A 16,844-nucleotide genomic window follows, 5' to 3' on the forward strand; every position below is an offset into this window, starting at 1 on the left:
ACAATAAGCAGAAATAGAGATAAAATGAATCACTAACCTTTGATGATCTTCATCAGATGACACTCATAGGACTTCATGTTACACAATACATGCATGTTTTGTTTGATAAAGTTCTTATTTATAACAAAAAATCTGAGTTTACATTGGCGCGTTACATTCACTAGTTCCTAAAACATCAGGTGATTTTGCATAGCCACATCATTTCAACAGAAATACTCATCATAAATGTAGATGATAATACAAGTTATACACATGGAATTATAGATATACCTCTCCTTAATGCAACCGCTGTGTCAGATTTCAAAAAAACTTTACGGAAAAAGCAAACCATGCAATAATCTGAGACGGCGCTCAGAACAATAGCCAAATTAGCCGCCATGTTGGAGTCAACAGAAATCAGAAAATACATGATAAATGTTTCCTTACCTTTGATGAACTTCATCAGAATGCAGTCCTAGGAATCCCAGGTCCACAATAAATGCTTGATTTGTTCGATAATGTCAGTTATTTATGTCCAAGCTACTGTTAGCTACAGAAACCCAGCCTAAAACCCCAAACAGCAAGCAATGCAGGTGTAGAAGCACGGTGGCTAGGAAAAACTCCCTAGAAAGGCCAAAACCTAGGAAGAAACCTAGAGAGGAACCAGGCTATGAGGGGTGGCCAGTCCTCTTCTGGCTGTGCCGGGTGGAGATTATAACAGAACTATGCCAAGATTTTCAAAATGTTCATAAGTGACAAGCATGGTCAAATAATAATCATGAATAATTTTCAGTTGGCTTTTCATAGCCGATCATTAAGAGTTGAAAACAGCAGGTCTGGGACAGGTGGCAGTTCCATAACCACAGGCAGAACAGTTGAAACTGGAATAGCAGCAAGGCCAGGCGGACTGGGGACAGCAAGGAGTCATCATGCCCGGTAGTCCTGACGTATGGTCCTAGGGCTCAGGTCCTCCGAGAGAGAGAAAGAAAGAGAGAAGGAGAGAATTAGAGAGAGCCAAGATTTTCAAAATGTTCATAAGTGACAAGCATGGTCAAATAATAATCAGGAATAAATGTCAGTTGGCTTTTCATAGCCGATCATTAAGAGTTGAAAACAGCAGGTCTGGGACAGGTAGGGGTTCCGTAACCGCAGGCAGAACAGTTGAAACTGGAATAGCATCAAGGCCAGGCGGACTGGGGACAGCAAGGAGTCATCATGCCCGGTAGTCCTGACGTATGGTCCTAGGGCTCAGGTCCTCCGAGAGAGAGAAAGAAAGAGAGAAGGAGAGAATTAGAGAGAGCCAAGATTTTCAAAATGTTCATAAATGACAAGCATGGTCAAATAATAATCAGGAATAAAAGTCAGTTGGCTTTTCATAGCCGATCATTAAGAGTTGAAAGCAGCAGGTCTGGGACAGGTAGGGGTTCCATAACCGCAGGCAGAGCAGTTGAAACTGAAACAGCAGCAAGGCCAGCAAGGCCAGTCCAAGGCTATGCCATTGCTTTCTTCTCATTGGTTCAAATTACAACTGTGTCAAAGAACTATAAACTCGTTCATAATTATCAATTACTCAATTTACCTTAAAATCAGTATCACAAATGACCTTAAATTCATTATCCAAATGGCCCTCCCATGAGGCTGATCAGACCACAAAGGAAAGCCAGGATAGAGGTCAATTGTCCTACCACCCTTACACAGTGGTGTTTCTTACTATATTAGACAAATTAAAGAAAAAACATCAAACATTTTCTACATGTTGTATCCCAGGTTCCCAGAACATTCCCTTTATCTAAAGAATTCACGTGTTTAATTAAAACTCATAAAATAAACCTTCTAATATTCCATATGCGTGTACCCCTTTAAGACATCGTCTCTAGGAAACAAGGAAATCTCCTCAAACCCAAAGGCTAAAAACAAACAAAACATTACATTTCCCGGCCTTTTCAATTTGGTAGAAACATGCCTCTATCTCAATCGCTCCCTTCAAGATTACAGCCCCAGAAAACATTCCAAAGAAAACATTTCCAAAGAGAGACAATGAAGCCTTCTTTTCCCAGGAAAACCACTTTGTCAGCATTCTAATTCCATTGTACTCCCTCCAATCATTAGTTTTAAATTTCCTCAATGGTCATATGTACTTAATTGAGCATGCACTACCCTTGGATACAATTCTTTACTTTAAATCTATGAAATTCCTACTACCTGACTAGTTTAGCCCAAGTTTGCTTTGCAGCATTAAAACCCGTTCGGTCTGTCTGCAAACCATCTCTCAAAATGCTTGATATGAATACCCTGCCATTAGACACCCACAACTGTGATTAACGTGCACTGTCCCTTTAAAATAAAATTAACTCAACCTGCAATCCCCTTTACCGACCTGACATGGTTCCACGTAATGGAAACAGATTATAATGTTTAGAATACATTAACTTCCTGTTCAAATTCACTGGTGTTACCTAAACAATCAAACCAAAAATCAATAACCGGGAACTATCACAAAACTTTTACGATTCAACTATTCAGACCTGAATCTCTTACAGCCAAATATAGCCCAGTGAGCGCGACTAACTGTCCTCTTCTTACCCGTGGACAAAAATATAACTTCTCTTCCAACAACGTTCTGCCTTACCGCTATCCTACTATTTAAAACCAAACTTTACAACTGTCCCTTCTTTCAGCTAAACCCTTATGAATTGTTCCAGCCTTAAAAGTAATATGTAACTCACCAAAATGTATAACCTACATCAGTCAATCCATAAGAATAAAAACACATTTCGATAGGCACAACTCTATCGCAATTATCTCTCCGTTATTATTTAGAATTCATTAGATTTAGGTAACTGTCTCTTTTATGATTCATTAATTTAAATACGAGGAGATCTGCATGGAGGAATGGGCCAAAATACCAGCAACAGTGTGTGAAAACCTTGTGAAGACTTACAGAAAACGTTTGACCTCTGTCATTGCCAACAAAGGGTATATAACAAAGTATTGAGATAAACTTTTGTTATTGACCAAATACTTATTTTCCACCATAATTTGCAAATAAATAAATAAAAAATCCTACAATGTGATTTTCTGGATTTTTTTTTCTCATTTTGTCTGTCATAGTTGAAGTGTACCTATGATGAAAATTACAGGCCTCTCTCATCTTTTTAAGTGGGAGAACTTGCACAATTGGTGGCAGACTAAATACTTTTTCCCCCCACTGTATATACTGTACTCTATACCATCTACTGCATCTTGCCTATGCCGTTCGGCCATCGCTCATCCATATATTTATATGTACATATTCTTATTCATTCCTTCACACTTGTGTGTTAAAGGTAGTTGTTGTTTATTTGTTAGATTACTTGTTAGATATTACTGCATGGTCGGAACTAGAAGCACAAGCATTTCGCTACACTCGCATTAACATCTGCTAACCATGTGTATGTGACCAATAAAATTTGATTTGATTTTGAATTTGTATACCACCCCAATAGATCCACAGACAATGCAATCGCCTGCACACTGCCCTATCCCATCTGGACAAGAGGAATAGCTATGTAAGAATGCTGTTCATTGACTATAGCTCAGCCTTCAACACCATAGTACCCTCCAAGCTCATCATTAAGCTTGGGGCCCTGGGTCTGAACCCCACCCTGTGCAACTGGGTCCTGGACTTCCGAATGGGTCGCCCCCAGGTGGTGAAGATAGGAAACAACACCTTCATTTCACTGATCCTCATCACAGAGGCCCCACAAGGGTGCATGGTCAGCCCCCTCATGTAGTCCCTGTTCACCCATGACTGCGTGACAACGCAGACCCCCAAATCAATTATTAAGTTTGCAGACAACACAACCGTAGTAGGCCTGAAGATCAACAATGACGAGACAGCCTACAGGGAGTAGGTGAGGGCCCTGGTGGAGTGGTGGCAGGAAAATAACCTCTCACTCAACGTCAACAAAACAAAGGAGCTGATCGTGGACTTCAGGAGACAGCAGAGAGAGCACGCCCCTATACACATCGACGGGACCGCAGTGGAGGAGGTGAAAAGCTTCAAGTTCATCGGCGTACACATCACTGACAATCTGAAATGGTCCACCCTCAACAGCGACTCTTCAACATCATGAGTCTGAAGAAATTTGGCTTGACCCCTAAGACCCTCACAAACTTTTACAGATGCACAATTGAGAGCATCCTGTCGGGCTGTATCACCGCCTGGTACGGCAACTGCAGTGCCCGCAACTGCAGAGCTCTCCAGAGGGTGGTGCGGTCTGCCCAATGCACACTGCCTGCCCTCCAGGACACCTACAGCACCCGATGTCACAGGAAGGCCAAAAAGATCATCAAGGATATCAACCGCCCGAGCCACGGCCTGTTCACCCCACTACCATCCAGAAGGCTAGGTCAGTACAGGTGCATCAAAGCTGGGACCGAGAGACTCAAAAACAGCTTCTGTGTCAAGGCCATCAGACTGTTAAATAGCCATCATTAGCCGGCTACCACCCGTTTACTCAACCCTACCCCATATACATAGACATGGTATAACTGGTCACTTTAATAATGGCTCACTAGTCACTTTAATAATGTTTATATACCGTACTGCTTTACTCATTTCTATGTATATACTGTATTCTATTCTACTGTAATGCCACTCTGACATTGCTCGTCCTAATATTTATATATTTCCTAATTCCATTATTTTACTTTAGATTTGTGTGTATTGTTGTAAATTGTTAGATACTACTGTACTGTTGGAGCTAGGAACACAAGCATTTCGCTACACCCACAGTAACATCTGCTAACCATGTGTATGTGACCAATAACATTTGATTTGATGGTCCTAAAGCACACGGGTGCTGCGTTGTGTATCACAGTGCAATGATAAAACTGGGGGGGACAAATATGCAATTTCACCTCCCGGTGAAAGTTGCGCCCCTGGTAGAAGCAAAGATGAGTGGAATGACTTACACTTGTCAATTTGTTGCAGCTTGGAAATTAAAATGTAATGTCCCAGAAATCTTAGCGTAACCATCAAAAACATACCTGGCTACGCCGTGTTGTATAAGGAAGGACACACATAAATCGGCATCCATGCGCATGAAGGCATAACAGCTAGCTAGCTAAGTATGTTACATAAGGATTATTTTCGCTAGTGTGTTGTTAAATATCTTCTCTACTGAATGTTTAATTGTGCTCTGCTCTTAAATAATCCAGTACGAGTGATCTTGACATACAGTATTACAAGCTAATGTTTTTCGAAAATATAGCTTTGTATGTTAGCTAACGTTAGCTAGATAACTAGCCTAGACATATAGTTTTGGTTCTAGCAGATGGCTAACTATGGGTTTGCAAGTTGAATTTCTACGTGATATTAAGTTGCCTATAATGTGACATCAGCTATAGGAAACTGTGTTTGTCTTTAGTTAAATAACTACCTACAATCACGATGTTGCCATCAATTTGGGAAGCTAGCAAATATATTAGGAACTGTTACTTTGTAACACATGTAACGTTAGCAGAGTATCTTCTCGTGTAAAGTTGGCCCCATTTTCACTCTGCATTCTATGATGGTCCGTTCTATCCGGGATCCTTGGGACATCCCTACCCAATTTTGAAGTTGACGCTTAATATGGTTAGGGGTAGGGACGTTCCAAGGATACGAGAGAACATTGACCGTTTTATGATGATGCCATGCAGCTAATCGCTTACACTGTTTATTTTACAGGCTGAAAAATGTCCTCCATGTCTGCTGCCAGCGTCGGGCCAATGAGGGCACAGAGAAGAAACCACTGAAACCCTGTTGTGCGTGCCCTGAGACGAAGAAAGTCAGGGATGTTTGGTAGGTTTACATGTATTGGAACTTGAATTGCATTATACTTGTAAAGTGAAAGTTTCTCGTGGACTGTCTTCTCTGGAGTATGCAGTTCAGTGGCGGTCTGTGCCGTTTATGATGAGGGAGGACGATTTTGTTTTTACACGAGCATGGGATTATTTCTATTACATCATGTTGGATGACTGTCATTCATATTCCATTCACCCAGTTCAATGTAACATCAATAGGTTTAGGCAACTACATGATACTCAAATTTTCCCTATACCCATCATGAGGTTGCTACAACCTGGCTTATGAAGGAAAGTTTACAACGTACACCGGTTGAGAGAGAAATTTGAGATGATAGTGACACACGGACAGACAGTGACACATTCAATACCGCCTTGCACACTCTTGCCTGCTTCTAGATTATCTAGGGTGTAATCATTAGTCCAACAGTTGCAAACAAGAGTTTCTATTGGACAAATGAGTATTTTTATCCCTGTTTCGTTTTCTTTTCCGTTTAAGAAACGTTTTTCAAAAGAATCAGAGGAATGAATACACCCCTGATCACGCATAAACACAGTTCACTTTCATAGCAGCCACGTTGTATTCATTCTTGCCTCTATGTACTCTACTCCTATCACCTTTTCCCTTCGTTTGTGAACTTCAATGAACAACACATCAGCTGTATGTGACCAGGTGAAAAAACATTTACAAGCCAAACCATGTCATAACCGCTACGTGCAGCCTACATCGTTGTCCCCATATTAGCTAAAGTAAAGTCCTAGTCAACATAGCTAATAGACCTAATGCGTTACTAAACCCTCTACAATCATGCAGTAACGTTAGTGTATAGTCAGTAAGCAGTTACACTGGCGGACCCCGGTGGCAATAAATTAATAAAACCAAGAACAGCTCTACTTGGTAGACTTCCAGTGTTGTGTTGGATAGTCATAGCCAGCTAGCTAACATGGCATTTGCTTGCTAAGTAAGTGAAACTGAAAGTGATAAAAAAAACTCCTTCATTTTTGAAGAAACACATTTGTTAACTCAAAAATTGTATTTCTCTCTCTTTGAGTCAACTACTCACCACATTTTGTGCACTGCAGTGCTAGCTAGCTGTAGCTTATGCTTTCAGTACTAGATTTTTTCTCTGATCCTTTGATTGGGTGGACAACATGTCAGTTCATGCTGCAAGAGCTCTGATTGGTTGGAGGACATCCTCTGGAAGTTGTCATAATTACTGTGTAAGTCTATGGAGGGGGGTGAGAACCAATAGCCTCCTAGGTTTTGTATTGAAGTCAATGTATCCAGAGGAGGACGGAAGCTAGCTGTCCTCCGGCTACACCATGGTGCTACCCTACAGAGTGCTGTTGAGGCTACTGTAGACCTTCATTGCAAAACAGTGTGTTTTAATCTATTATTTGGTGACGTTAATATAATTAGTATAGTTTTATCTAAAAAGGATAACTTTTTCAATATTTTACAATTTTTATGAAATTCACTGAGGAGGATGGTCCTCCCCTTCCTTCTCTGAGGAGCTTCCACTGATGCAGTTGCTGATGACAATTTCCTCTGTTTCAGCATCATTGAGAAGGGTGAAGAAAGTTGCACAGATCTCATCGAGGCACATAAGGATTGTATGAGGGCGCTTGGATTCAAGATTTAATATAACTCCATATAATAAGTGGTCGGTGAGTCTCAAATATGTCTATTGATCTTGCATGTCGTGACGCACAGCTCGAGTATTAATTTAGCCTCACTTGTAGTGCCTATGTTGTGAAAATAACATTCTGCCCGAGATGTGTCCCGTATCCTCAAAATGGCTCAAACGTCCTAGAAATCCTGTTAAAGCCAGTTTTCAGACAAGAACAACTCTGAGTAGATTTTAGGATGATGTTAAAACACTGCTCAGACACAAACTGAGCCAGGAATAAATCAACTCCCAAAACTTTCTCAGCTGGTAATCACAACAGTTTGAGTAAGGTACAACAAAGGAAAGCTGGTGATGATGCTCATTGACCAAGTGGCAAATGATGGGGAATAACCAATGATGAACAGTGCCTTCGGAAAGTATTCAGACCCTTTGATTTTTTCCACATTTTGTTACGTTACAGCCTTAATCTAAAATGGATTTTTTTTAAATACAAAAAATCCTCAGCAATCTACACACACTAGCCCATAATGACAAAGTGAAAACAGCTTTTTAGACATTTTTGCAAATGGATAAATATTTTTTTAAAGATACCTTATTTACAAAAGTATTCAGACTCTTTGCTATGAGACTCAAAATTGAGCTCAGGTGCATCCTGTTTCCATTGATCATCCTTGATGTTTCTACAACTTGATTGGAGTCTACCTGTGGTAAATTCAATTGATTGAACATGATTTGGAAAGGCACCCACCTTTCTATATAATGTCCCACAGTTGACCGTGCATGTCAGAGCAAAAACCAAGCCATAAGGTCGAAAGAATTGTCTGTAGAGCTCCGTGACAGGATTGTGTCGAGGCACAGATCTGGGGAAGAGTACCAAAACAGTTCTGCAGCATTGACGGTCCCCAAGCACAAAGTGGCCTCCATCATTCTTAAATGGAAGAAGTTTGGAACCACCAAGACTCTTCTTAGAGCTCGCCACCTGGCCAAACTGTGCAATTGGGGGAGGGTCTTGGTCATGGTCGCTCTGACAGAGCCCTAGAGTTCCTCTGTGGAGATGGGAGAACCTTCCAGAAGGACAACCTTCTTTGCAGCACTCCACCAATCAGGCCTTTATGGTTGAGTGGCCAGACGGAAGCCACTCCTCAGTAAAAGGCACATGACAGCCCGCTTGGAGTTTGCCAAAAAGCACCTAAAGGACTCTGAGCCATGAGAAACAAGATTCTCTGGTCTGATGAAACCAAGATGGAACACTTTGGCCTGAATGCCAAGCGTCACATCTTGAGGAAACCAGGCACCTTCCCTACGGTGAAGCATGGTGGTGGCAGCATCATGCTGTGGGGATGTTTTTCAGCGGCAGGGACTGGGAGACTAGTCAGGTCTGAGGCAAAGATGAACGGAATAAAGTACAGAGAGATCCTTGATAAAAACCTGCTCCAGAGCGCTCAGGACCTCAGACTTGGGTGAAGGTTCACCTTCCAACAGGAAAACGACCTTAAGCACACAGCCAAGACAACGCAGGAGTGGCTTTGGGACAAATCTCAATGTCCTTAAGTGGCCTAGCCAGAGCCTGGACTTGAACCCGATCGAACATCTCTGAAGAGACCCTGAAAATAGCTGTGCAGCGACACTCCCCATCCACCCTTCAGAGCTTGAGAGGATCTGCAGAGAAGAATGGGAGAAACTCCCCAAATACAGGTGTGCCAAGCTTGTAGCATCATACCCAAGAAGACTTGAGACTGTAACCTTACATAATGGGGAAAAAGTCAAGGGGTCTGAACTTTCAGAAGGCACTGTATATAAACCCCGGATTGCTGATTCTATGTATTGGCCATTTAGAGGCATTGAAGCCACTGGTCGGCCATATGACACTCCACAGTAGGGGCATAGGAATGAATGGAATTCTACAGTATTTCAATTAATTATTTCATGCACAAAGTTTTCACGTATTTTTGTTGTTGTAGTGGGCACAGTAACATTAGTAGTCTCCAAAAGTTATACTAAAAGGGGGGAAAGAAATAATCTCACAATATAATTTAAAAGTATGTATTAAACCTGTGTCTGTAATACAATTAATATTGCACAAACGAATGTAGACATTAATACATGCATTTATATAGCTTCCACTTTTTTTTTTTTTTTTTTTTTTTACAGTGGTGGGTGATTGCCAAGATGGAGACATGGTGGCATCAACACAGCAACCCCCCCCCATCAGTCATCTAGTGGGTATATACAGTGCATCCGGATATGCATATTCAGACCCCTTGATTTTCCCCACATTTTGTTACGTTATAGCCTTATTCTAAAATGGATTATTCTTTTTCCTTATCAATCTACACACAATACCCACAATACCCCATAATGACAAAGCAAAAATGGATTTTTAGAAATTGTTGCTAATTTATTAGAAATTAAAAAGTCAAATCACATTTACATACCTTCACTCTGCGGTCCATATCATCCCAAACCATCTCAGTTGGGTTGAGGTCGGGTGATTGTGGCCAATTCATCTGATGCAGCACTCCATCACTCTCCTTCTTGGTCAAATAGCCCTTACACAGCCTGGAGGTGTGTTGGGTCATTGTCCTGTTGAAAAATTAATGGTAGTCCCACCAAGCGCAAACCAGATGGGATGGCGTATCGCTGCAGAATGCTGTGGTAGCCATGCTGTATAAGTGTGCGTTGAATTCTAAATAAATCTCTCAGTGTCACCAGCAAAGCACCATCACACCACCACCTCCATGCTTCATGGTGGGAACCACAAATGCGGATATCATCCGTTCACCTACTCTGCGTCTCACAAAGACACGGCAGTTGGAACCAAAAATCATCAGACCAAAAGACAGATGTCCATTGCTCATGTTTCATAGCTCAAGCACGTCTTTTTTCTTATGGGTGTCCTTTAGTAGTGGGTTCTTTGCAGAAATTCGACCATGAAGGCCGATTTATGCAGTCTCCTCTGAACAGTTGGTGTTGAGATGTCTGTTACTCTGTGACGCATTTATTTGGGCTGCAATTTCTGAGGATGGTAACTCTAATGAACTTATTCTCTGCAGCAGAGGTAACTCTGGGTCTTCCTTTCCTGTGGTAGTCCTCATGAGAGCCAGTTTCATCATAGCGACGTGATGGTTTTTGCAACTGCACTTGAAATGTTCTGTATTGACTGAACTTCATGTCTTAAAGTTTCTCTCTGCTTTTTATTTTTTTTATTTTTTTTACGCCCCTTTTCTCCCCATCCAATTGTTAGAAGTTACTGTCTTGTCTCATCTCTACAACTCCCGTACGGGCTCGGGAGAGACGAAGGTCGAGAGCCATGCGTCCTCCGAAACACAATCCAAGCTTCTTAACACAGCGTGTATCCAACCCGGAAGCCAGCCACACCAATGTGTCGGAGGAAACACCGTACACCTAGCGACCTGGTCAGCGTGCACTGCGCCCAGCCCGCCACAGGAGTCCCTAGTGCGCGATGAGACAATGATATCCCTACCGGCCAAACCCTCCCTAACCCGGACGACGCTAGGCCAATTGTGCGTTGCCCCATGGACCTCCCGGTCGTGGCCGGCTGCGACAGAGCCTGGGCTCGAACCCAGAGTCTCTGGTGGCACAGCGATGCAGTGCCTTAGACCACTGCGCCACCCAGGAGTCCTCTCTTTGCTTTTTTGAGCTGTTCTTGCTATAATATGAACTTGTTCTTTTACCAAATAGGGCTATCTTCTGTATACCCCCCTACCTTGTCACAACACAACTAATTGGCTCAAACGCATTAAGAAGTAAAGAAATGCATTCCATGTGACTAGCTCATGAAGCGGGCTGAGAGAATGCCAAGAGTGTGCAAAGCTGTCATCAGGGCAAAGGGTGGCTTCTTTGAAGAATCTAAAATATTAAATATACACTGCTCAAAAAAATAAAGGGAACACTTAAACAACACAATGTAACTCCAAGTCAATCACACTTCTGTGAAATCAAACTGTCCACTTAGGAAGCAACACTGATTGACAATAAATTTCACATGCTGTTGTGCAAATGGAATAGACAAAAGGTGGAAATTATAGGCAATTAGCAAGACACCCCCAATAAAGGAGTGCTTCTGCAGGTGGTGACCACAGGCCACTTCTCAGTTCCTATGCTTCCTGGCTGATGTTTTGGTCACTTTTGAATGCTGGCGGTGCTTTCACTCTAGTGGTAGCATGAGACGGAGTCTACAACCCACACAAGTGGCTCAGGTAGTGCAGCTCATCCAGGATGGCACATCAATGCGAGCTGTGGCAAGAAGGTTTGCTGTGTCTATCAGCGTAGTGTCCAGAGCTACGCTGTGGAATTATTTCCTCCGACTCTTCAATGGCTGTGCGAAGTTGCTGGATATTGTCGGGAACTGGAACACGCTTTCTTACACGTCGATCCAGAGCATCTCAAACATGCTCAATGGGTCACATGTCTGGTGAGTATGCAGGCCATGGAATAACTGGGACATTTTCTGCATCCAGGAATTGTGTACAGATCCTTGCGAAATGGGGGCGTGCATTATCCTGCTGAAACATGAGGTGAATGCGGCGGGTGAATGGCACGACAATGGGCCTCAGGATTTGGTCACACTATCTCTGTTCATTCCAATTGCCATTGATAAAATAAAATAGTGTTCGTTGTCTGTAGCTTATGCCTACCTTCCCATACAATAACCTCACCGCCACCATACGGCAGTCTGTTCGCAACGTTGACATCAGCAAACCGCTCGCCCACACAACACCATACACGTGGTCTGTGAGGCCGGTTGGACATACTGCCAAATTCTCTAAAAATACGTTCTAATGATAAGCTGCAGACCACATTACCTACCGGGAGAGTTCTCATCTATATTCTTTGTAGGTGTTTACATACCACCACAGTCAGAGGCTGGCACCAAGATAGCATTGAATGATCTGTTTCCATCATAAGCAAACAAGAAAACGCTCACCCAGAGGCGGCGCTCCTAGTAGCCGGGGACTTTAATGCAGGGAAACTTAAATCAGTTTTACCTAATTTCTATCAACATGTTAAATGTGCAACCAGAGGGAAATTAACTCTGGACCACCTATACTCCACACACAGATATGCATACAAAGCTTTCCCTTGCCCTCCATTTGGCAAATCTGACTACAATTCTATCCTCCTGATTCCTGCTTACAAGCAAAAATTAAAGCAGGAAGCACCAGTGACTCGATCAATTAAAAAGGGGTCAGATGACGCAGATGCTAAGCTCCAGGACAGTTTTGCTAGCACAGACTGGAATATGTTCCGGGATTCCTCCAATGGCATTGAGGAGTACACCACATCTGTCATTGGCTTCATCAATAAGTGCATCGACGACATCGTCGACACAGTGACCGTGCGTACATACCCCATCCAGAAACCATGGATTACAGGCAGCATCCGCACTGAGCTAAAGGCTAGAGCTGCCACTTTCAAGGAGCGTTATACAAACAGGCAACGTGTCAATACAGGACTAAGATCGAGTTATTACTACACCGGCTCTGACACTCGTCGGATATGGCAGGGCCTGCAAACCATGACAGAATACAAAGGGAAGCACAGCTGAGAGCTTCTCAGTGACACGAGCCTACCGGACGAGCTAAACTACTTCTATGCTCGCTTCGAGGCAAATAACACTGAAACATGCATGAGAGCACCAGCTGTACCGGAAGACTGTGTGATTATGCTCTCCGCAGCCGATGTAAGACCTTTAGACAGGTCAACATTCACAAGGCCGCAGGGCCAGACGGATTACCAGGATGTGTACTGCGAGCATGCGCTGACCAACTAGAAGTATCTTCACTGACATGTTCAACCTCTCCCTGTCCGAGTCTGTAATACCAACATGTTTTTAGCAAACCACCATAGTGCCTGTGCCCAAGAACAGTAAGGTAACCTGCCTAAATGACTACCGACCCGTAGCACTCATGTCTGTAGCCATGAAGTGCTTTGAAAGGCTGGTCATGGCTCACATCAACACCATCATCCCAGAAACCCTAGACCCACTCCAATTTGCATACCTCCCCAACAGATCCACAGATGATGCAGTCTGTATTGCACTCCACACTGCCCTTTCCCGCCTGGACAGAAGGAACACCTATGTGAGAATACTATTAATTGACTACAGCTCAGCGTTCAACACCATAGTGCCCACGAAGCTCATCATTAAGCTAAGGACCCTGGGACGAAGCTCATCATTAAGCTAAGGACCCTGGGACGAAGCTCATCATTAAGCTAAGGACCCTGGGACTAAACTCCTCCCTCTGCAACTGGATCCTGGACTTCCTGACGGGCCGCTCCCAGGTGGTAAGGGTAGGTAACAACAAGCCACGCTGATCCTCAACACAGGAGCCCCTCGGGTGCGTGCTCAGCCCCCTCCTGTTCACTCTTGACTGCACGACTCCAACACCATCATTAAATTTGCCGATGACACAACAGTGGTAGACCTGATCACTGACAACAACGAGACAACCTATAGGGAGGTCAGAGACCTGGCCGTGTGGTGCCAGGACAACAACCTCTCCCTCAACGTGATCAAGACAAAGGAGATGATTGTGGACTACAGGAAAAAGAGGACCGAGCACGGCCCATTCTCATCGACAGGGCTGCAGTGGAGCAGGTTGAAAGCTTCCAGTTCCTTGGTGTCCACATCACCAGCAAACTAACATGGTCCAAGCACACCATGACAGTCATGACTCGGGCGGAACAAAACCTATTCCCACTCAGAAGACTGAAAAGATTTGGCATGGGTCCTCAGATCCTCAAAGGTTCTACAGCTGCACCATCGAGAACATCCTGACTGGTATGGCAACTGCTCGGCCTCCGACCGCAAGGCACTACAGAGGGTAGTGCGAACGGCCCAGTACATCACTGGGGCCAAGCTTCCTGCCATCCAGGATCTATACCAGGTGGTGTCAGAGGAAGGCCCTGAAAATTGTCAAAGATTCCAGCCATCCTAGTCATAGACTGTTCTCTCTGCTACCACACAGCAAGCAGTACCGGAGCGCCAAGTCTAGGTCCATTTACATACTACCTCAACTAACCGGTGCCCCTGCACATTGACTCTGTACCAGCACCCCCCTGTATATATTATTTTTTACTGCTCCTCTTTAATTACTTGTTACTTTTATCTCTTATCCGTATTTTTTGAAACTGCACTGTCGGTTAGGGTCTTGTAAGTGTTTCACTGTAAGGTCTACACCTGTTGTATTCGGCGCATGTGACTAGTAAAATTAGATTTGATCAGCCAGAGCAGTCCGGGCTCAGGTTTGGAATATCCATTGCAGTGTGTAGTGCAGACTAGTTTTATTTACACCATCCCAGCAGCTATCTTAGAAATATAACTTTGCTCTGTGCTTCTCCGCACATGTACTTCGTAGCCTGTAGGCTATGTATCATTTGATTTAGACCACACTAAATAGACTGTAGACTCACTTGATATTGCGTGCCCAGTGGAGAATCAGAGATGAGGGGCGGCATTGAGCACACATCGATAAACAGTACATCTATCTATCTATCTATCTATCTATCTATCTATCTATCTATCTATCTATCTATCTATCTATCTATCTATCTATCTATCTATCTCATCTTCTAATAAGCAATACATTCTAAAACACTGAGAAATATACATTTCATCAATTACGAATTACATGACCCTCCCCTGGACTAGATTAAAAAAACAAAATACTAAACCCTCCAGTTGACTGAAATTTAATGACCTTCCCACATTTTCCTCCAGGTACCAATTCTGTGAATTTCGATCCATCCCTATTCAGTAATAAACACTCCTGCTATTAGGTCATTTTAATCTACATTAAAATAAAGTTAAAGGTACAATATTCCGAAATCCATCTGCCATTTCCTGTTTGCCTAATTTCACTTTGACAAAACAAGTGTAGGTAGTCATTGAACCGTCTAAACCGCTGTGAAATATATTTTCAATAACCACAAATATAGTATTTTCAGCTGTTTTTTAAGCTGGTGTACAAAAGTAAAAGATGCAAAAACGAAACTTAAGGGAAGTATAGAAATAGCGCTCATGGAACAGATCTACCGATTTTTAGACCTGCTTTCAATGAGAATGACAGTTCTATAACTAACAAATTTTCTACTCTGAGATGCTTTGTGGATAAGGCCCCTAACTTCTGCAGGTTTTGCAGTGTCCTCTGTAAGTTAGCATTTTCTGCCTTTTTTCTGCTCAAGTTGATCAAGCTGCTGATGTCAACAGCTGTAGTGTTTGTGTATGTATAAGAGCAAATAACCTTTGGTGGTGCAGGGCTTGTTTCTCTTGGATTGACTTAAAGCAGATCAATTGGATTACATGTGATTTATTAAATGATGCTCGCAAGCAGTGATGGGGACAAGCTTGCATATTGGTAGTGTTGTTCTTTATTTTGATCAGAGTATTCATAACCTTGTCACATTGGATTTACAACATTTCAGATGGTCTGACTGCTATATGAATTGGTTTATATGTGCTGAAGTTGACGCTCCTCTGTTCTCCTTTTGCAGTGTGTCGTTGGTGGCCGGCTGTCCGGAAGGAGACCTGGGATATTTCTCTTGTTTGTATTTATACTGCAACCTGAATGAAAGATGTGATCGCTGCAAGGATGGTGTTCCACTGAGTGAAATGTGTTGGCTTAATGCTCAGATTTTCTGAATGATGTGAATCTTGTTCTGCTGATTAGAATTAAATATATGTCCTATGCAAAATGACTTTGTTTTTATATGGCAGGAGGAAACACAATTAAATTAATTGTATAGGTAGTGTTAAAGGGGCAATCTGCAGTGGTTACATCCATTTTTATACTTATAAATTAATCATATGTACCCATTGATTCTTGAAGAATATACAGTTGAAGTCAGAAGTTTACATACACCTTAGCCAAGTACATTTAAACTCAGAATAATAGTAGATTTATTTCAGATTTAATTTCTTTCATCACATTCCCAATGGGTCAGAAGTTTACATACACTCAATTAGTATTTGGTAGCATTGCCTTTAACTTGGGTTAAATGTTTCAAGTAGCCTTCCACAAGCTTCCCACAATAAGTTGAGTGAATTTTGGCCCATTCCTCCTGACAGAGCTGGTGTAACTGAGTCAGGTTTGTAGGCCTCTTTGCTTGCACACACTTTTTCAGTTCTGCCCACAGATTTTCTATAGGATTGAGGTCAGGGCTTTGTGATGGCCACTCCAATACCTTGACTTTGTTGTCCTTAGGCCATTTTGCCACAACTTTGGAAGTATGCTTGGGGTCATTGTCCATTTGGAAGACCCATTTGCGACCAAGCTTTAACTTCCTGACTGATGTCTTGAGATGTTGCTTCAATATAGCCACAATTTTCCATCCTCATGATGCTGTCTATTTTGTGACGTGCACCAGTCCCTCCTGCAGCAA

At 42.7% G+C, this 16,844-nt stretch overlaps 1 pseudogene; it reads left to right on the forward strand.

Moving 5' to 3' along the window:
* Positions 1-5,700: 5,700 nt before the first annotated feature.
* On the forward strand, positions 5,701-16,157 carry LOC120063715 (annotated as a pseudogene).
* The last annotated feature ends 687 nt before the right edge of the window (positions 16,158-16,844 follow it).

This window comes from Salvelinus namaycush, chromosome 19 (assembly GCF_016432855.1).
Source record: "Salvelinus namaycush isolate Seneca chromosome 19, SaNama_1.0, whole genome shotgun sequence".
Lineage (NCBI taxonomy): Eukaryota > Metazoa > Chordata > Actinopteri > Salmoniformes > Salmonidae > Salvelinus > Salvelinus namaycush.